The sequence below is a fragment of the Mauremys mutica genome, chromosome 1 (genome assembly GCF_020497125.1).
Source record: "Mauremys mutica isolate MM-2020 ecotype Southern chromosome 1, ASM2049712v1, whole genome shotgun sequence".
In the NCBI taxonomy this organism is placed as follows: Eukaryota; Metazoa; Chordata; order Testudines; family Geoemydidae; genus Mauremys; species Mauremys mutica.
This window is the reverse complement of record NC_059072.1, coordinates 4,500,652-4,523,806: the sequence shown is the minus strand read 5'-3', so window position 1 is coordinate 4,523,806 and position 23,155 is coordinate 4,500,652. Positions and strand designations below refer to the sequence as shown.

General features: G+C 44.5%; 1 long non-coding RNA gene across 1 annotated transcript; it reads right to left on the bottom strand.

Annotated features, from left to right (window-relative positions):
• Positions 1–10,237: 10,237 nt before the first annotated feature.
• On the bottom strand, positions 10,238–21,909 carry LOC123376079. The gene is made up of 3 exons (XR_006581674.1): positions 21,773–21,909; positions 21,171–21,245; positions 10,238–10,522 (listed from the first exon to the last, which is right to left on the bottom strand). It is a non-coding gene; the product is annotated as an uncharacterized LOC123376079 (long non-coding RNA).
• Positions 21,910–23,155: the final 1,246 nt, after the last annotated feature.

Genomic DNA, 23,155 nt, shown 5'->3' with positions numbered 1-23,155 from the left:
TGTCTCACCAGGAGGGGTGAAGTGAGACCCCTCAACTGCAGATGGGTCCTGAAGACTGGCATGACCTGGCAACAGCTGATCTACATGTCGCCGCCAGGTAAGATTCTCTGCAGTCCGGACTGTATAGGAAACAGGTCCTGTTTGAGTGATGACTCTGACATTGCTGCTGATGTTGCACAGTTTGTCTGGGTTCAGAAGGTTTCAGCAGATCAAAGCAAGTGCGCAGCTGTCGTCCCATCATTAGAAAGGCTGGGGAAGCCTGGGTCGTAGCATGAGGTGTGTTTCTATAGGAAAGTAAGAAGGTATCCAGACGCTTTTGAATGGAGTGTTGTCCCTTTGCTGATTTCAAAGCGTTTTTCATTGTCTGCACAAATCTTTCAGCTAATCCGTTGGTGGACGGATGATATGGTGCTGACGTGATGTGGTGTATCCCATTTGCCTTCATAAAATTTTGAAACTCCTGAGAGACGAACTGCGGTCCGTTGTCGCTCACAAGTTGTTCTGGCAGACCAAAACGACTAAAGAGTCCTCGTAGTTTTTGGATAGTACTCTCTGCAGTAGTGGACTGCATTATAGAGACTTCTGGCCATTTAGAATGGGCATTTACTGCCACCAAGAACATGCTTCCTTCAAGGGGGCCAGCAAAGTCAACGTGAATACGTTGCCACGGGTTTTCAGGCCAGTCCCATGGGTGTAGGGGTGCCCACTGGGGTGCATTTCTTACACTCTGACATGACATACAAGCTTTTGCCTTCTCTTCAATAGCACTGTCCAATCTAGGCCACCAAAATTAGCTTCGTGCAATTTCCTTCATGCGCACTATTCCACAGTGACCGGAATGTAGCTGTTCTAACATCTGTGATCTCAGGGGTGGTGGAATAATGACACGCCTCCCCCACAACAAACAACCAGATTGGACCGATAACTCCGTCCGCCTGGACATGTAGGGAACAAGGTCGGGTGAGACTGGAGAGGTTTGTCGAGATTTTCCATGCATCACCAGGTCCATAACTTGGGATAATACTGGGTCAACGCGGGTTGCCTTCTTTATCTGAGTAGCAGTGATGGGTGTATTCTCTACCTGTTCAAAGTAGAAGATTTCCTTTTGGGCACTATCTTGATGTTTGACCGGTAAAGGCAACCTTGAGAGGCCATCTGCATTGCCGTGCAGAGTGGATTTCCGATATTTGATTTCATATGTGTGTGCAGAAAGTATCAATGCCCAACGTTGCATACGACTAGCAGCTAATGGGGGAATGCCTGTGTAGGGTCCAAAAATTGATGTCAGAGGTCGATGGTCTGTAAGAAGAGTAAACTTTCGCCCAAACAGGTACTGATGAAACTTCCTAATTCCAAAACCAATTCCTAATGCCTCACGTTCGATTTGGGCATAGTTAGTTTCTGCTTTGCTTAGAGTGCGTGAAGCAAAAGCAATAGGTCTTTCTTCTCCCGAAGGCATAATGTGTGACACGACTGCTCCCACTCCATAAGGGGAAGCATCGCAGGCCAATTGCAGGGGTAAGGATGGATCAAAGTGCGTTAGAACTTCAGAATTTAACAATGCATCCTTAGCTTTGTTAAATGCAACATCACAGGCTTCAGTCCACTTCCAGGCCTTGTTCTGCCCAAGGAGCTCATGAAGTGGTTTTAGCAGTGTGGCTAACTGTGAGATGAACTCTCCATAATAGTTCAGTAGTCCTGAAATGAGCGTAGCTGGCTTACATTTCGAGGTGGGGGAGCCTCCACAATAGCTTTAACTTTTGCAGGGGCCTTATGAAGACCTGCAGAATCGATGATGTGTCCCAAATATTCAACAGAGGGCTTGAAGAATTCACACTTGTCTTTGCGAACTCGTAGGCCATACTCTTCCAGTCTTTGTAGGGTAGCCTCTAAATTCTTTAAGTGATCCTCTTCATTTCTTCCAGTGACCAGGATATCATCCAGATAGCACTGAACTCCTGACAAGCCACACAAGATCTGGTCCATAGCCCTCTGGAACAGGGCGGGAGCCGATGTGATTCCGAAGGGTAGGCGACAGTATCGATAAAGCCCCTTATGAGTCACAATAGTCAACAGCTCTTGGGACTTTTCATCGACGTGCATCTGTAAATATGCTTGACTCAGATCAATCTTACTGAACTTTTGTCCCCCAGCCAGGCCTGCGAAGAGGTCATCGATCCGGGGAAGCGGGTATTGCTCTGCACACAACACTGGGTTGACAGTGACTTTAAAATCACCGCAAATCCGGAGAGAGCCATCTTTCTTCACTATTGGAACGATAGGAGTGGCCCATGAGCTATGGGTAACTGGTATTAGGACTCCATTGGTGACCAGGCGCTCCAGGTCTGCTTCAACTTTTGGCCTGATGGCATATGGCACAGTTCGGGCTTTCAGATATTTTGGTGGACTGCCAGGTTTAATGTTCAATGTCACAGTAATTCCCTTCATACTTCCCAAATCATCTCCAAAAACAGCAGCATGTTTCCTTAGTATAGGGGTTAGACTGGTTTCTTCTTTAGTCATCCGGTGCACTTCTGCCCAGTTCAGCTGAATCTTCCCAAGCCAAGACCTACCCATCAAGGCTGGGTAGTCACCTCTCACCACAAACAGTGGCAATTTAGCCGCCTGTCCATTGAGCTCCACCTTAACATCAATAGTGCCCAACATGGGCACAGCTTCACCTGTATACGTCTTCAGAACAGTTTTTGTTGCCTTAAGCGGAAGATGCTGTAGCTTTTCCTTATACACAGTCTCAGGAACCAGCGAGACAGCTGCACCGGTGTCTAGTTCCATGCGTATAGGTTTGCCCTCCAATAAGGGGGTTACCCAGTATTCATGTGAGCCCGCTGCCAAAGACAAAACATGCAGTGGCACTTCCTCTTGTGAGGAGGTGTCACCTTGATCATCCTGGGTCTGCTCTAGGGTATGCAAGGTTCCTCTTTTTGTCGGCCAGACCACAGGCCTCTTTTTCTTTTGTTTACAGGCATACTCAATGTGTCCCTTTTTGCCACAGTGTCGACACACCAGGTCCTTACACCAGCATTCTGATGCCTGGTGACCCAGCTTACCACAGCGGTAACATTCTTGACTCTGCACCGTTTTGTGGGTCAGTTCTTGTCAGAGTCTACCCTCACTTGAAACTGGGCGGTTTCAAAGTGAGGACCCGCATGTCTTCCCCCCACCCCAAAATCCTAGGGTAGGTCTCCCCTTCGGCTGCCACCACCCGGTCAATTCCGTGGGCCGGGACACCCCTGTTTCCCCCCTTGGGAACACAGATCAATTCACAGAGGAGGAACCTCCCCCCTCTTCCCTCTCTCCAGCCTGCTCTGGAGACAGAGGTGCCTGGATTCAAACGCCTTGAATCTCACACACACAGGGAAGCAGCCCACTTCCCCCTCCCCTTCCCCTGAATTTCCCCAAGGGAAGGAATTAACCAAGTCCAAAGAAAAGAAAGAATTTATTAAGAGAACAAAAGAAAATACAGAATCTCTATGAATCCAAGCTGGGCACTCATAGGGTATAACCTTGCTAAGTTCTGGAGAGAATCCTCTCTCTTTCTCAGTACAACCAGTACAAGCAGAATTAAGAATAATCAATAACAAACACACAGAATTGCAAACATAGGATTATTAGATAAGGACACAAAGTATCTTTCTAATACTCACTATCTTGACTAGAAGAAATTAGTTCAGAAAGGTGGAACTTGTAGGGACTTGATTAACTCGTCTGGTCTCTTGAACTCCAAACGGCCAAAGACAAAGACCCCCCCAAACAGAGGGAAAAGTTCCCTCCTAGGAGTTTCAAATTCTCTTCCCTGATTGGTCCTCAGGTCAGATGCCCACCAGGTACTATGCTTTAACCCTTTACTAACTATTCATGACACGCCCCCCAAATCGTCACAGTGGGATCCACTGGCGGCGATTTCCTCCTAGAACAGTAAAACAACCAGAGTAATAAAACACATGCACTATTACATCGACTACTAAGCATGAAAACATATTAAGAACAGTTTTTAGCCACTTGATTCTGGGAAACTTTCACGAGAGAGTGCATCAGCAACTTTGTTGGAAGCTCCTGAAATGTGTTGAATGTCAAAGTCAAAGTCTTGGAGAGCTAAGCTCCAGCGGAGAAGTTTCTTGTTGTTTCCCTTGTTGGTGTGAAGCCACTTTAGCGCAGCATGGTCAGTTTGTAGCTGGAACTGCCGGCCCCAAACGTATGGGCGTAGCTTTTCCAAGGCATACACAATGGCGTAACATTCTTTTTCACTGATGGACCAGTGGCTTTTCCTCTCAGACAGTTTCTTGCTGAGAAACACGACAGGATGGAAGTTGTGATCCGGTCCTTCCTGCATTAGTACCGCTTCTACCCCACGTTCAGATGCATCGGTGGTAACTAGGAAGGGTTTGTCAAAGTCTGGGGCCCTTAATACAGGGTCCGACATGAGCATCGCCTTAAGCTGGGTAAAGGCTTTCTGACACTTATTAGTCCACTTAACTGCATTTGGCTGGGTTTTTCTGGTCAGATCAGTTAGTGGGGCAGCGATTTGGCTGTAGTGTGGTACAAATCGCCTGTAATATCCGGCCAAACCTAAGAAGGATTGGACCTGTTTCTTTGACCTTGGGACAGGCCACTGTTGGATAGCCTCCACCTTGGCCTGTAGGGGGTTGATGGTTCCTTGACCCACCTGGTGTCCTAGGTAAGTCACTCTGTTGTGGCCTATTTGACACTTTTTGGCCTTAACCGTTAGTTCTGCCTGCCTGATGCGCTCTAAAACCATTTTCAAATGTTCTAGGTGTTCGGGCCATGAATTAGAAAAAATGGCCACATCATCGAGGTATGCAACTGCACAGTCTTCCAATCCTGCTAGTAGACCATCCACCAGCCTTTGGAAGGTGGCAGGTGCATTCCGCAGTCCGAACGGAAGCACAGTAAACTCATACACCCCTGCATGGGTGATGAAGGCAGATTTTTCCCTGGCGGGTTTATCTAGTGGTACCTGCCAGTATCCCTTGGTTAAATCAATGGTAGAGATGAACTGGGCACATCCCAACTTTTCCAATAGCTCATCAGTGCGTGGCATTGGATAGTTGTCTGGACGAGTTACAGCATTTAGCTTACGGTAGTCCACACAAAAGCGTATTTCCCCATCTGGTTTGGGAACCAGAACCACTGGAGATGCCCATGCACCGGTAGAAGGGCGGATGATACCCATCTCCAACATGTTGTCAATCTCCTGTTTAATAGCAACTTTGGCATGAGGTGACACCCGGTAGGGTGGTGTTCTAATCGGGTGAGCATTACCTGTGTCAATGGAGTGGTAGGTTTGCTCAGTCCGTCCTGGGATGGCTGAGAACAAGGGGTCGAAGTCAGTGCACAGTCCCTTGATCTGTTGCCGCTGTAGACGTTGTAGGGTTGTGGAGAGGGTCACCTCTTCCACACCACCATTTCTTTTACCTTCGTAGTAGACACCTTCAGGCCACTCGGTGTCATCTCCTTCCTGAACTGTAAAGTGACAGACCTGTAATTCTTTGGGATAAAAGGGCTTTAGAGAGTTAACATGAAACACTTTAGGCTTTAAAGAGGAATCAGGGAATGTTATGAGGTAGTTAACAGCTCCCAGGCGCTCCTGGACCATGTATGGTCCTTCCCAGGACGCCTCCATCTTATGGGCCTGTTGCGCCTTCAAGACCATGACCTGGTCTCCTACCTTGAAGGACCGCTCCTTGGCATGTCGATCATACCAGACCAAACTCCGCTGCCACCATGTCAGAGTCTACCCTCACTTGAAACTGGGCGGTTTCAAAGTGAGGACCCGCATGTCTTCCCCCCACCCCAAAATCCTAGGGTAGGTCTCCCCTTCGGCTGCCACCACCCGGTCAATTCCGTGGGCCGGGACACCCCTGTTTCCCCCCTTGGGAACACAGATCAATTCACAGAGGAGGAACCTCCCCCCTCTTCCCTCTCTCCAGCCTGCTCTGGAGACAGAGGTGCCTGGATTCAAACGCCTTGAATCTCACACACACAGGGAAGCAGCCCACTTCCCCCTCCCCTTCCCCTGAATTTCCCCAAGGGAAGGAATTAACCAAGTCCAAAGAAAAGAAAGAATTTATTAAAAGAACAAAAAAAAATACAAAATCTCTATAAATCCAAGCTGGGCACTCATAGGGTATAACCTTGCTAAGTTCTGGAGAGAATCCTCTCTCTTTCTCAGTACAACCAGTACAAGCAAAATTAAGAATAATCAATAACAAACACACAAAATTGCAAACATAGGATTATTAGATAAGGACACAAAGTATCTTTCTAATACTCACTATCTTAACTAAAAAAAATTAGTTCAAAAAGGTGAAACTTGTAGGGACTTGATTAACTCGTCTGGTCTCTTGAACTCCAAACGGCCAAAGACAAAGACCCCCCCAAACAGAGGGAAAAGTTCCCTCCTAGGAGTTTCAAATTCTCTTCCCTGATTGGTCCTCAGGTCAGATGCCCACCAGGTACTATGCTTTAACCCTTTACTAACTATTCATGACAGTTCTTGTGACACTTTTTGCACCCTAGGGGATGCACCGATGTATTGTGCCTCCCTTGTAGCCAGTTCCATGGAGACAGCAATATCAACAGCCTTCTGTAATGTAAGCTGAGCCTCTGTCAGTAGGCGCTTCCGTATAGCTTCACTGCAGAGGCCACACACTAACCTGTCACGCAGGGCATCATTTAACATCTCTTTAAATTCACAGTGTTCTGCTAGCTTTTTTAAAATGGCTACAAATTGTACAACTGTTTCATCTTCCTTTTGGTCTCTTTTGTGGAACCTATATCTTTCAACAATTACCAGTGGTTTTGGGGAGAAATGAGACCCCAGGATTTCCACAATGTCACTGTAAGATTTAGTCTCAGGCTTAACAGGGTGTAGTAAGCTGCGTAGCAGGGAGTAGGTTTTAGCCCCTACAACAGTTAAGAATATTGGCACCTTCTTCGCTTCTGTAATGTCATTTGCAATACCAAAAAGCTCAAAACGCTCAGTATACACATGCCACTGCTCTATATTCTCATCAAAAGGTTCCAGGGGCCTGGTCAGAGTAGCCATGATTTTTAGTTTCACTTTCACAGTCAGTGCAAACAAGCAGCTTTTTTTCTTTGTTTGGTCTTTACCTTGACTTCTACTTCCTTCTGTTACTGGAGCAGCACCAGGATCCCACCCTCGTCGCCAGTGTTATGTCCTAGGGGCAGCCGGTGTAGGAAGCAATCACTTGAGGCCAGAGAGCAGACAGCTAACCAAAACCTCCATTTTATTTAAAGAAACAGAGAGCTCACTCAGCCGGTTGAAACCGGCTGAGCTATCCCTTAATAGTCTAACTCAGTTGCCATAGTAACAAAACCCATGACAACCAAATACACAACAAACTGAAGCACAGCATCAGAGAGATCCAAACACTGGCCAATGGCATTTTCAAGTGATAAAAGAGCAAGCAATGTTAGTCTCTCATCGGCCATCATTGATTGAAGATATGTTTTTATGAGCTGGAGCTTTGAAAAACTGCACTCATCACTAGCCATTGTGACTGGCAGTGTGAGCAGAATCCTCAAAGCTGTCCACACATTAGGAAAAGTGTCCTTCAGCTCTTCATTATGAATGAATTGGAGAAGTTGGAGTGGAGAGTGCTTCCCATGTGGCAAAATGTGATGGATGTTGTCCAATTCGACACAAAGGTCTTTATCATTGAGGTCCGAATATTCCCCATGCGTCAGCATTCATTGATGATCTGTACAATTGGTCAAGAGTCTTTTTGTGTCTGTTGGCAGCTTATTAAGGTCATACAAAAAAACCCAGGTCTTTTCTCTGTGCTTCATTTGTCTGAACCTTTCTTTGATGAACACTCGAGCAGTGTTGACGAGTGAGCAAAAAAACTCCCTCTTGAATTTTTCTTTGAGCTTCCCATCACCTCGTCTCTGCCCTCATAACCAAACTGTCTCTTCTGCCAATGAATATGAATTTCCTTGAAGACAGCTCAGCTGCTAAGTTTTCTGCCATTTCTTTGGCAACAGTCAGGGTCTCTTCAAATCTGTTGTCTCTGTAAGCCACAACGAAATCAAGACAGCATCTTATCAAAGTAGTAGCGGTCATGATGTCCATCAACTGAGTTTTTATTGTCTTTCTTACAACGTTTACTGGGAATGGGATATTGTGCTAAACCACTGAAATCAGTGATCTGGTTTGCCAACTTTTGCACCTCGTGTCGGATTCCGGCCTGTGAAAGAAACTGATTGGAACATCTCTGAGAGTGAGATTTACTTGTACTCAGTTTCTTAACGTATTAGTCTTAGACTTGCATGTTTCGTTTTACTTTGCTTGGTAACTTACTTTGTCCTGTCTGTTATTACTTGGAATCACTTAAATCCTACTTTTTATACTTAATAAAATCACTTTTAACCCAGAATAAGGGATTAATAGCTGGGGGAGCAAACAGCTGTGCATATCTCTCTACCAGTGTTATAGAGGGCGGACAATTTATGAGTTTACCTGGATACGTTTATACAGAGTAAAACAGATTTATTTGGGGTTTGGATCCCATTGGAAGCTGGGTGTCTGGGTGCTGGAGACAGGAGCACTTGCTAAACTCTTTTCAGTTAAGTCCGCAGCTTTGGGGACGTGGTTCAGACCCTGGGTCTGTTTTGCAGCAGGCTTGTGTGCCCTGTCTCAACAAGACAGGGTACTGGAATTCCCAAGCTGGCAGGGAAAATGTGCTCAGAGTTAGTCTCAGCACATCAGGTGACAGTCCCAAGGGGAGCTCTGTGACCGAACCCGTCACAATGTTCCTTTACTTGAATACAGCCATCCTCCTGGTCCTTACTGTAAAGGACATCTTTTCACTGTGACTAATGTTGGGAGTCCAGTCCATTATTACGGCATAGTACTTTACTTTGCTGAGTTGTATCAATGTTATCAAGCACCTTCCTTGCCATAAGGTCAATCGATTTTTTTTCAATTGTTTTGCTGCAGTAATGGTCCATAATTTTTCTACAAACTACTCGACTTAGCTGGTCACACATGACATTGTCGTATTTTCCACGGAGCTCTACCACACCAAGGAAATTACTTTTATGTTCATCGAACAACCTACCCGATGAGCTCTGGCAAGCCAAATTATTCTTTGCAAGGAAGAGGGTAGTTGAGATCAGACGCTTGAGCACATTCCTCCAGTGCTGGGTTTCTACATTAATAATGTACTGGTTTTCTGTGTCTATGCGTTTATTCAGCTTGGGCCTGGACTTGACCTCCATCCGTTTGGAGTAGGCCATAAAATGCCCGGGTGACTTTTCCTGTTGCTTCAGAACATCAGCTAAGTTATGCCAGTAATTGTATCCGAAAAGCTCAAGAAGAGACTTGGCATTCTTGTCAACTATTTTGCAACAAAAGCAGAAGACTTTGTCAGTTCATTTTGAGTAACTAGCCCAGGCCAAGTCAGTTTCTCACCATTCGTGAGCATTCTTTTGCTGTGTGATCTGCTCATTTACTGGAAACATCATATCTTCCATTTTGCCAGAGCCCTTCAAAATTCTATGATCAATATCAGTAGAGATTAGGATCGCTGATGAGAAAACAGGATCTGATTAATCCAGGGGTCAGCAACCTTTCAGAAGTGGTGTGCCGAGTCTTCATTCATTCACTCTAATTTAAGGTTTTGCGTGCCAGTAATACATTTTAACATTCTTAGAAGGTCTCTTTCAATAAGTCTATAATATATAATTAAACTATTGTTATATTTTAAATAAATTGGGTTTTTAAAACATTTAAGAAGCTTCATTTAACATTAAATAAAATGCAGAGCCCTGTGGACCAGTGGCCAGGACCCAGGCAGTGCCACTGAAAATCAACTCGTGTGCCGCCTTCGGCACCCGTGCCATAGGTTGCCTACCTCTGGATTAATTGATTTGATAAATGAAGCACATTACATTTGTCCTTATTGAATTTCATCCTATTTACTTCAGACCATTTCTCCAGTTTGTCTAGATCATTTTGAATTTTAATCCTACCCTCCAAAACTCTTGCAACCCCCATCCAGCTTGGTATCATCACAAACTTTATAAGTGTACTCTCTATACCATTATCTAAATCATTGCTGAAGATATTGAACAGAACCAGACACAGAACCGGACACAGAACTGATCCCTGTGGGACCCTACTCGTTATGCCCTTCCAACATGACTGTGAACCACTGATAATTATCATCAGTTTCCTTTATTCTGCCAGGAAAACGGGATGATTCTCCATCACTTTCCTCACATTTGCATTCCTTATCTTCAGCTACATCTGCTCATTCCTTAGTAATAGGACTTTCCTCATTTATGCTTCGCTCCTCAATTTCTTTTGCACTGGGACGATGTCCAATGCCCGGTCTATGTCATTCTGTTTCAGATATTTTCCCATCCAATTTCTCCCTTTCTGCAAACTAGATTGTAACTGAGCTTTTTGCTCCTCTACTGAGCACTTGAAGGCTTCTTTGGGGGCATCTTTTACTTTCTGTGAAGGAAAACAGAGAGTATTAGGGAGAGCAAAGGTCTATGTTCCGCAGTCTTAGAAAGTCATCAAACATTACATGTTAAGTATGGCAAAAGAAGTAATGGTATTTTTTTTATATTGTTGCATAGATAAGGGTTCGATAGATACCACGTGTCTCGTTAAATATGTCCTGTATTAGTCGCTACTTACACTCTTCACCTCTTAAAACACAAGTACATTTTCACAATTACACAATAAAAAAGGTTGATGGTATCGCAGCTCGGCTCTCACTTCGCTTCGTTCTTATAGCTCACTGCCTGACTATCAAGACCCCACCTCTTATACACCCGTGAGGACCTGGCTGATAAGATTGTAGAAGGTTTGAGGAAAATATAGTTCTGAGGAGGTTAGTGAAAATGAATCCACATTCGGAATACCTGAAACATTTTACTTCAAACATTCTACTTTCCTTTCTGCTGATAACAACAAAAACATAGAAGCACTGTAGTGCAATCCCTTTATCGTGAAAGTGCAACTTACACATATTGATTTTTTGTTACAGACTGCAGTCAAAAACAAAACAATGTAAAACTTTAGAGCCTACAGGTCCACTCAGTCCTACTTCTTGTTCAGCCAATTGCGAAGACAAACAAATTTGTTTACATTTATGGGACATACTGCTGCCTGCTTATTATTGACAATATCACCTGAAAGTGAGACCAGGCATTCGCATGGCACTTTTGTAGCTGACGTTGGAAAGTATCTATGTGCCACATATGCTAAACATTCATATGCCCCTTCATGCTTTGGCCCCTGTTCCAGAGGACATGCTTCCATGTTGATGGTGCTCGTTAAAAAATAATTTGTTAATTAAATTTGTGACTGCCAAAGTCTGAGAGGAATGAGTTGAGGAGCATGATTTCAGAAGTCTTTAAACAGCAACACTCCAATGTGATAACTTCAGAACCCAAATTTCCAAAAAGAAAATTAACCTTCTGCTGGTGGCATCTGACTTAGATGATGAAAATGAACATACGTCAGTCTGCACTGCTTTGCATCATTATCGAGCAGAAACCATTATCATCATAGATGTATATCCTCTGGAATGGTGGTTGAAACATGAAGCAACATATGAATTTTTAGCAATTTGGCACATAAATATCTTGTGACGACTACAATAGTGCCATGCGAATGCCTGTTCTCACTTTCAGGTGACATTGTAAACAAGAAGCGGGCACCATTATCTCCTGCAAATGTAAACAAATTTGTTTGTCTGAGCGATTGGCTGAACAAGAAATAGGACAGAGTGACTTGTAAGTTCTAAAGATTTCCATAGTTTTATTCACAATGCATTTCTCTTTTGCGCATAATTTTATATTTGTAAGTTCAGCTTTCATGATAAAGAGATTTGACTACAGTACTTTCAATGGGGGAATTAAAAAATACTCATTCTTTTCTTTTTTACACTGCAAATATTTGTAGTCAAAAATCAGTATAAACTGCGTACTGTGCATTTTGTACTCTGTGTTGCAAGTCAAATCAATATATTTGCAAATGTAGACTACGTCCAAAAATATTTAAATAAATAGTATTCTATTATTAACAGCATGATTAGTTGCACCATTAATCATGATTAATTTTTTTAATTGCTTCACAGCCCTAATACATATAAAAGGAAAATGCAAAGAATTTCAGAGACTAGGAATCATGAACTGAGCACTGGAGTGACATCTGAGACCTTGACACTCATTTTTAAAGTGAATCTAATCTTCAAGATTGGAGCATCTAATCCCAGTAAAAAGTTATTACTACTATACTAATACATCTCTTTGACCATATTAACTCGATGAATGATTGTAAAGTGCTTTAAAGTGTTTAGATCAGAGGACGCCTCAGAGCATTCACCATGAAAATTATAATTAAACCTGTTTGACACGGAGGTAAATGGAGGCACATTCGGGTGAAGATCACACAGGGTGTGTTTCACAGGGTCAGAAATAAACCCCAATAGTTGGGACTACTCATACCAAACACTAAATTGTATCTCCTGAACCTACTGGACACTTATATTTCATGGCTTCCAAATACATCACTAATGGGAGAGTAACTCTTACACAGCCCATTCTGCATAGCACTGGAAGGGAGTGTGTGTGCAGGAGGGTTCACCGGACTGTGTGTGTAGGGGGGGGTTCCGTGCAGGAGAGGCTTCTGGGCTGCCGCAGGGGTGCAGGGGGGATAAGGTGTGTGGGCTCCGACTGGCTTTACGTCAGGCAGTTCCTGGGAGGTGTTGCAGTGGGTCTAAGGCAGGCTCCCTGCCTCTCCTGGCCCCACACCACTCCAGGAAGCATCCAGCATATCCCGGCAGCCCCTGGAGAAGGAATAGGGGGCTCTGCACGCTGCCCCCACTCTCACCGCTGACTCTGCTGCTCCCATAGGTGGGGAACAGCCTTAGATCTGAGTTATATATTGGCCTGGCTATGTGGCTGATCTCTTAGGATAAGCAGAATCTTCTATATGATGAAATTGGTTTTTAATAATCAGTTGTCATAAAGTGTTGGGGTGATGAAACAAGGGCTGGAGATTGCATTTTTGAGTTCTTGTTAACCACTGTGATGAGACAGAAATTTACTTTTTTACTAGCTTGGTATCTAACATCAGAATAACCACCAGCGTGGGGTGAGTCTGCCATATCCCTCAACAGTTTGTCCTAAATCTGGTATTCTCAGCTGTGAGCCACTGAGGCCAGGTGACACATACAAAAACCAGGGTCGCTGTCCTTCAATGACTCACCCAGATGGTCACCATGAGCCATATGGTTAGTCTTCTTGATACCAAAGGAAAAACTTATATTCTTGAAGTGAAAAATGGGTCTATGTTTTCCAGGAAAAGACTCTTTGCTAAAATAGGTAATACAGGGAGGAACTGCATCCTGGTACCCAGGGCCTGCACAAAGCTATCAGCCACTCCAAGGGCTGGATTCTCCTATCACTCCAGATCTTTGAAAATTGCAAGTGGAGAAGTACCCAGTGCTGCCGGTTCCACAGGGAGGAATTTTGCGATTTTTAAGCAAGGAGGGAGGAACAAGGAGAACCAGAAGTCCGATATTATGATGCAGCAGAGTTTTTAATGCAAATGAAATTGGCAGTACACAGTTTCAGAAGTAATACTACAGAGCAGAAAGAATGTATTTCCAGTGTTTCAAGAAGGGCCATGACCGATCGCAGGCCTCAATGGGTGTATTTCAGACAAGATGTTCTGCTTGCATTGGTGCAGCTGCAGAGGTTGACAAACAAGTCCCCTTTACAACCATTTTAAGGCCCTTGTTTTACCCCAGTGGTTGGGAAATGAGACAAAACAAAATAAAAGGAGAGAATTAGGCAACTTCTCCCTAAATGTCGGCCTCAGAAAAGGTCAAAGTGAGGTGCTAAAGATACGTCTTGATGGAAAGGGTAGAACATGTCGGGCCTAATTCTCCTTGACATCAAGGTCTCTTTTTCCCTTCTAAAGGGACTTAACTAACAACAAATGTAACTGATATCTGTCTTAAGGCCCCTGTTTCCTTCACACAGCGGGGTCAGTGTAAACAGGCTGCGTCTAATTCAGATTGAGTGCACAGGTGAAAGCGAGAATCAGCACACGGGTGGGAAAGCCTTGGCAGAAAGAGTCATAAAGCATAACATTAGAAAGGCAGCATGGCCGTCAGCCCAAGGTGCTGAGCACACACAGCTCCCACTGAGTTCAGCTGGAGCCCTGTTTGCCCAGCACTTCTGAAAGCCATGCCCAAAAGATATGGGGTGAATCTGTATCTGGCTGTTCATTTACTGGTTCTTCCTTCTTCCATGGATGTTCCTCCTGGGTTTAGCATGGCCCACAGTTTCCATTGAGGTACCTATGGCAAGATACCCCAGTACCACATAATCCCCCATAACCATAACCGCCTAGGTAACCGCAGTGTCCCCCATAACCACATAATCCCCCATAACCATAATGGCCGCCATAACCGCCGTATCCCCCTAAACCATACAATCCTCCGTAATGGCCTCCATAGCCCCCCCAACCGAATGAGCCTCCGTAACGAGGTCCGACCACAGGTGCTCCTACAGCTCCCACTGCACTGTGTTGAGGGAAATTGCTCAGAATTGGTCCTGGAAGGGTGACGACAACCGGTGAGGGTCTGATCACCACTTCGGAGTCTTGGCACTGCCTAACGCACGGCTCGTTGCAGGTACCAGTGACTGGACAGGGCCGGGCCACTCCGCATTCTGGATAGCACAGGCTGGAGCAAGTCATCTTTCTGGGATGGAGGTAAACCTGAAACACACAACAGAGACTAGAGTCAAAAGAAGGTACAAGTGCCGGTGGAAGACAGGCTTCAAAGCTTGGTAACTATTGCAGCGAGGTCTGCACTGGGCACACGAGAGAGAGGATAAGTGGCCTTAGTCTCTATGTATGTGGCCATGTATTTGTTCCTATTTTCTCTTTCTAGGCTTCTTCTCCACTCGCAATAAACTTCCCTCCAAACTGGTCCCTTTGAGCTCCTATCTAGAACATTATCTGAAAAACACCAACTAGAATAAGCATCACTCTTTCCATTATGGACACCTGCGATTCTGGGTCCATTTTAGACATTTCTCAAAGAGAACATGCTTGGGAGCATGGTAATCACTTCCTTTCATTTCAGGATTTAACCTCTGCATGCAAATGAGTTGAGTCCAGGGTCAGAGTGTGGCTCATCGGGTTTCCAAAACTTGGAAGTCATCAATACTTGCTGATGAATAAACAGAAAACTTTACTTTTTTCCAAAGAAATCACTAAGGACATGCTCCTTAGCTAAGGTAAAAAGAGTTCAGGTCCACTGACTTCCATAGGGTGACACTAATTTATACCATCTGAGGAGAAGCAGTGGATTTTTCGCTCAGAAGATCATAGGAATTGCTAGATTAAAGCACACCGCTTGTCAGCTTCATCCATTTTTGTGTCTCCAATAGTGAGGAATAACAGCTGCTTCAGAAGAAAGTAGGAGCGCACTGAACTGGCCCTTTCTCTACTATCTCAGGGAAATGTATTCCTAATTCAGATCAGTGAAATATTGCTGAGTGAGTTTCTCAAGATACTGAAAAGATTTAAATGCCCTAATTCTTTTTCCAGGTAATAGGAAATATGTTTCCCATGAATCCACCAGTGCCTGCACCTAAATATCTACACAAGATAATTATGGAAGAAGACCCCGACCCCTCATACAAAATCACATGAATAAAAGCAAGATTCAGTCTTCAATGAAAATAGCCCCTACTGTCACATCTCTAGAGTTCAAAAGCAATTGAGTGTATTGGACTTACCCAGTTCACCGAGGAGATGAAGTCCGCAGAAGTGATTAGAAGAGCCCTGAGTCGTGAGCACTTTTATACAGTTCCTAGGACTGCCTGGAGGATTTGCGATGCTGTTTGTGGTGGAGGTCCTAATTAGTAGCCAAACCAACTTGATTGCCTTGCTATGTACTCCTTTGGATGGAGCTGTTTTCCTCAGGGGCTTTCATCATTGTGCCAATCTCAGCCTCAGAGGGCGTGACGTGCACGTTGCACTCTTCATCTTTCTTTCATCTAAAAATTGTATGGGCCAACTGCATTCCTCGTGTCATTTTACTGACTTTTTTGTGGCTGCAGTGAGAATGAATGTGAAGGTGATTCTGAGCGGTATCAATAGTACAATTGGCTCTGATGTAAGGAATCCAGTTTGGGCCTTTCAATTCATACTGGTCGTGGCCAGGTGCATTGGGTCCTTCACTGTAAACCTGCTAGGAAGGAGGGAGCCATTTTTCTGCATTCTCACCATCTCCATTCTCACTGGGTCAGATCCAATTCCTTTTGAAGACAATCGGAATCATTCCATTTTCTACAGCATGTTTCCTGTCAGGACCTTATATCTGAAATTCACCTGTTGCCCTATGAACAATTTTAGTCCCACTAAACTTTCAAACTGGAACTTAGCGGGACCTAAGTGGAGCATGGGCCTTTGTGATGGCCGTCTGCCGGGGGTGAATCTTATGCTACAGTGCGTAACACTTTACCTAATATTGGACCTCCAGTTGTGTCACCAATGTGGTCACAAAGGGCTGCCTAGAACACATAGGCTCACGGGTCAAAGTAGGGATGATGGCGAGTGAAAGGATTCAATGCTCTTTTGTAGATAAGGCTTAAGTTAAGTCTTGGAATCTCTACTCCATCAGAAAACATCTCTCCATCCATGAGCAGGTAAGAATATGAAATCTTATAAGACAATGCAGGGGACTGAGCCCCGCAAGAAGCCAAGAAGAAATGAAAATTACTCATTCTTGGTGAAGGAGGAGATTGCTGTGTGATGAGATTTGACATTAAGTCTGACTAACCATAAGGCATGTTACGGAAAACATTTCTGCCTGAACCAGAATGTTGTTTAGAACGTAAAAGATATGCCCATGAGTGGGTTCCATAGTCAGGGAAGAGGGCAGAAGTATCCTCCTTTAATTTTAAGGCCTTGAACATCTTTGAAGTTGGAGTAACTGTGTTGATTTACACCAAGAGACAATACAATGTGTCTGCTCAAGTGTAAATACGCACCACTGAGGTAAACCTTCAAACAAAGAGAATTAAAGTCATTGATAAGACTATAGGTGGTTGATTGCTGTTCACTCTTACGAGAAGATGTTTCACCACAGAGATCCTCCAAAAAAACATCAAAAAGAAAAAAAAAAGAAAAAATCCAGAATGATCCTCTCTAAGAGTTACTCTCAGGTGAGTGATTTATTTGGAAGCCATGAAATGTCATGTATTAGAGGGGAAGACATGTTAGACGATGCCACTGAAGAAGTGGGGGTTCATTTTTGACTCTGCCAATCGCTCCCTGTCTGACCTTCACTGAAATGTGCCATGGTAAACAGGTATAATTGTAATATGCAGGGTGGATCATCTGAAGCGTCCTCTGATCTAAGCATTTCAAGCACTTCACAAACACATATTATGTTTTATAAGGCCAAAGAGGTGTATTATTATAATAGTAGTAACTTTTTAATGGGATTAAATGTTCCAATAATGAAGATGAGATTCTCTTTAAAAATGCATGTCAAGGTCTCAGCTGTCACTACAGTGCTCACTTCATGAGTCTGAGCCTCTGAAATTGGGGCTCTTTGATTTTCATTCAATGAAACTTTGCATTTCCCATTTCTATATATTTTAAAGTTGAAGGGTAGATGCTGAACCAGCGTAAAGGAGGAGAGTTCCATCAATTGAAGGAAGGCACCTTACCCACCCTGGATTAGAGAAAACCTTTCTGCACCTCCACCCTCAGCTGCTCATATCTAATAGACAGTGAAATCAGTGGGAACCATCAGCCATTGTATCTCCATGCATGGGCAGCCAAGAGAACTGGGTCTTGTGAGAGACTTCAGCTAATAAAGAAAAGGAAGACACACAAGAATGAGTTAAGGGGAACTTCTTCAATGGTCAGTTTGCTGTGGGATTAATTGCAAGTCTGATCAGCCTAGAGCATTCTGGAAGCCCCTTCTCTGATAAAGATTTTCAGCCAGAATTAGAATAATTTCAAAGTGCAAAATTGACCCTCACCAGGATTTCTTCTAACCTGAACAGCATAAAATGCCTCTCCATAATTGTAGGGCACAGAATATCATTGAAGTGTATGGAACTGGACTGAGGTACATTATCTGAGGATCGTTTACAGAGCAATGTTTCTTAATCAAAGGGAAATGCAAAGCTTTTTTGAAGGAAAAACCAAACAGCCCCGAATAAGGAATGAGGTTGTGCTTCGGTCAGGGACAGGCATTTCTTTGGCCTATTAGTGTTTCCTATCCCCACCCCCTCCAGGCAGGCTGCTTGATCTTATTTTGGGAGAGGAGTTAGAGACGGGACCATCCTTCAATGTACACTCGTGTATTAAACTCCCACCCTACCCAGCAACACTTTACATCTATCTCTTCCCCCAGCCATCTGCTTGTGGGCAGACGTAACACACAGCGTCTTTTTTCTTTGCTGACATATAGTGGTAAGAATGTAAAAAGTATCAAAAATCAAATGAGCAAAAAAGACCAAAAATTCTCTCTCAGGCAAATAGACAGGCCTGAATACAACATTATCATCACTATCACACTAACACTCCTGAAGAGCTGTTACCAAGGGCAGTGAGATGTGCCACCTTGGTGTTTGCATTGGTGCCTCCAGCACTGATCAGCACCATGCACTGTGTAGCTTCCTCAGGGCCTCTGGGCAGTGCCTCTGGATATACGTGGGGCCAGTGTGCATGGCACCAGAGGCAGCTCTTGTCAGTGGAGGTGGCTGCGGCATTTCGTCATTGGGTGTGTGACTTTGCACTCCTTATGTTTTATTGAAATATGCTTATGAGTTTGAATATAATGTAACTGGAATATGCTTTATGAAAAAGGTCTCTTGTAAGTTATCCTAAGAAAGGTTATATCCTACTGACTATAGTCCTCCTCTTTGTATGCATGTATCATTCTTGTATGTGAAGCTAGAAATAGGAAGTTGAACTCTGAGGTCCTGTTGTAATTATGCAAATTGTGGGCCAGTAATAATGGTTTAGAATCTTGATGGCTCCCAGTGACTAGGACAATTGGTTGTAAATGGTTTATTTACCTGCAAACCTCCCTGTGGATTTTGGGCCAACCCAGGAAGAATGGAGACTGGGGTCTTACAGTGAAACGTGACCATGTCACATGCTACTGGAATCCATCTTAATCCTTGTACTTTTCCATGGATGAGGCGGGGATGGGGACAAGCACAGACAAAATGTTCTCGCTTTGTGCCAAAGCTATAGAAGGGGGTGGAGCAGGACAAAAGGGCTGCCAATCTTGAGAAACCCCTTGCTTACCACCTGAGATGTCTGCTGGAACTAACAAAGACGGTACCGGGGAAAGGATTGGGCCCAGACTAGGAAGGAGTCTAGTCTGTGAAAGAAGCTTATTGGATGATCTTTGAGGGTTAGATACTACCTGTAATCAGTTTCTTAATGTATTAGGCTTAGACTCGCATATTCTGCTTTGTGACTTACTTTATTCTGGCAGATATTACTTGAAGCCACTTAAATCCTACTTGGGAAACTTAATAAAATCACTTTTCTTTATTAAGAAAGCCAGAGTAAGTGCAAACAGCTGTGCATGTCTCTCTATCAGTGTTATAGAGAGCAGACAGTTTACGAATTTACCCTGTGTAAGCTTTATACAGAGTAAATTGAATTTTTGCGGGGGTTTGGATCCCATTGGCAACTGCGTGTCTGGAGGCTGGAGACAGATAATCTGCTGAGCTGTTTTCAGTTAAGTCTGCAGCTTTGGGGATATAGACCAGACGCTGGATCTGGGTTGCAGCAGGCTAGTGTCTCTGGCTCAACAAGACAGGGTTCTGGAAGTCCCAAGCTGACAGGGAAAATGGGATCAAAGCTAATTTCAGCACATCAGGTGACAATCCCAAGGAGGTCTCTGTGACCAAACCCATCACAGGGTGTTCTCCTGGTCATCTGCCCTGCTTGCATGTGGCTGGGGAACGGGGAGCCCGAGACTCTGCAGGTGATCAGATGGTTCCTGGGGCAGGCTCTTGCTGAAGGCCTGGGGGAGGCAGGGACAGAGAGACGGTATACTCAGAGCAGCCATCAGCAGACTCTGATTAAAGAGAGAGAAAAGGAGAAAGGTAAAGACAAGTGCAAAGTACTTCACTTAGGAAAAAAATCCAATGCACATGAGATGCTGTCTGGAGAGACTCATGGTCCTCAGGGTAGACTGTCAAAAAGCAGGGCCGAGATCCTAGCCGGTGCTATGCTCTATAATTATAAGTATCAAATGTGAAACTTCCAAAGTACTATAATAGTTTGACAATGGAGTCACAGACGGTCCCCTTACACACTCCAGTCTCTCTTGCCTCGCCGGCAAGCTGGACTGTGTGCTAAATGATGGTAACTGCCTGCAAAAATCAAGAAAATAGTCACATTGTATCTAGTTCCACACTCACCCAGGTTGATTTGCATCCCAGATCTCACATGAAAAACACTGGTCGTCAATTCGACAGTAAACTAACTAAAGTCACTAGCTAAGAGAAAGGAATGAGAGTCATTGAGATGTTAAAGCAGATAAAAATATATGTACAGGTTAGTCACAGTCTAGAATTCCTAAAGGCAGCAGAGATTTGGGAAACTGGTAGTTTCCCAAAAGTCTTTTCAGGCTCCCCAGAGTAACTTTTCTTCTCATTCGGTTATTCTGCCTGTGAGAATCCAACCAGTCTAGAGATGAAGAATTTTCCCTTGTGTCCATACTTATAATTTCTTCTCAGATAAAGAAGCTCAGAGAGTCACTTCTGATGTGGGCTCCTTCTCTGACGGCAGAGGGAAGGATGCATTTAAGGTCTTTGATCAGCACACACAGTGACCACTTGCCTTCAAATGCACAAGAATTCCGGACTTCCTGTTAAATTTCTTCATTTGCATTACACAAGGCTTCTTTCTCATTGCATGGGTGATTTAGTTACAGGGCTATATACAATGTAAATGTTACCTTCTAACTAGGTACAGGTAAGTATAAACAATGCATGCACCATCCCATTAGTTGTCAGGACGTTTAAACACCAAATAGATTCTTAGACATGGAAAAATCACTTTCATTTATGCTTATACATACGTGAATTGGCTTGGCTTCCAGCTGTGAGTTTGTCAGTTCTCAGCTGACACTTGGTTTACCAGCATCACAGCACAACTACAAAATGGGGAATAACTGGTTAGGTGGTAGGATAGCTGAAAAGGATCTTGGGTTCCCTAAAGCTTAGGCTGAGTTCACTGGAGTCTCAGTTAAAGTCTCCGATCACTAAATCTACACAGTCTGCTGAGTCAAAAGCAACATCTTCCTTCCAATTGTTTTCAGGAATCTTCCCTTGAAATCCAGGCAGACTCATTCTCCTCCTCTGCTGAAAACACTGTTAGCCAATCAGATAACTGATTAACCAACCACCCCATTAAGTATATAGATTTAAAAAAACCCAACTCTGTTACAAGTAAATGCAAAACTGAGAACAGCAAAACATAAATGACTCTTCCCCACGATCAAATTTCCAGAAAAGTTGGTGACTCACACTTGTTGAGACAATTTAATTAAAAGAATTTGGCTAAAATCAAAAATTCAAAGTGTACAATTAAAATAAAAGAAATTACGTTTCCCTCCCAGTTTCCCCTGTAACTTACAGTCCCCAGGCTTCCCTGTTGGAGGGTTGTAACAATATCACTGACCTGCGGCAAAATGCTTCCGAGTTTTGGCAAATAGCCTGTTTCCTGCTCCTGGGCCCAGCTTCTCCCTGCCGCACAGAGCTCCGGGCCTGTCGCAAAGCAGCCGCCCTGACTGCTGCCCTCATGGAGTCTGAGCCCAGCACCAGGGAACCTATTGGAGCAGCCCCTAAACGACCACACCCAATTCCAGAACCTTCTGGCTGGGGAGTGCGACATCTGCCTAGCAACAATGACCCAGACACAACTCACTCCTATCCACCCTGCCCCACCAGAGAGCGCTTAAAGAGACAGCTCCCTGTTAGGGACGTGGGTTAATCTGCAGCAAGGGAGGTTTAGGTTAGATTAGGGCTCACCAACTGGTCAATGGTGATCGACTGCTCTATCCTAGAGAATCTCCCAGTCGATTGTGATCTCTAGTGGCGCAGCAGGGCTGCTGCTAAGTCAGGCTCCCTTCCTACGCTGGCCCGACACTGCACCCACAAGTGGACAGCGAGGCCCCAGAGGCGTGTGGGGCAGGGAGGCCACATCCCAACGCCCAGCACTGAGACCCCTCCTGGAGCCAGCACCCTGTGAACCATCCTTCATCCCAACGCCCCACCCCAGCCTGGAGAACCCTCCTGCATCCAAACTCCCTCCAAGAGCTTGCACCCCTCACCCCCTCCTGCACCCCAACCCTCTGCCCCAGGCTCAGACCACACAGGGAATCCCTCAGGCCCAGACCAGAGCACGCACCCCTCCCAAACCCCAAACCCCTCCCCAGCCTGGTGAAAGTGAGTGAGGGTGGGGCAGAACGGGCGACGGAGAGAGGCAGGGATGGAGTGAGCAGAACAGGGCTTTGCGGAAAGAACGGAGCCTCAGGGTAGGGGCCAGGTAGATCCTGCATTGCCCTTTACTTCAAAAAGTGATCTTGGGTGAAAAAAGGTTGGAGACCACTGGGATAGCTATCAGGAAAAAACTAACTCTAGGGGTAATTAAGCTCTGGAATAGGCTAACCAGTAGCTATAGCTTTAGTCATCATTTTTAGCTGATTAATTATAAGAATAAAATAATAATTGGAGATATACCAATCTCCTAGAACTGGAATTGACCTAGAAAGGTCATCAAATCCAGCCCCCTGCCTTCACTAGCAGGACCAATTTTTGCCCCAGATTAGTTTTTCCCAGACAAATCTTGACAGACTGTGGTGCAAAAGCCATGTCTGTAGTCTTTCAAAAGTCATGGAACTGATGTGGAGCAAAGCATACAAAGGCTGCTCCCTATCACCCACAAACAAATGGGTTCACAGAAAGATTTAATGGAACTAAAAAAGCTGTGCTAAGAACGTACGTCGCCAGGCATGAGAATGATGGGGACGTTTTACTTCATTGTTTGCTCAATGCGGACAGA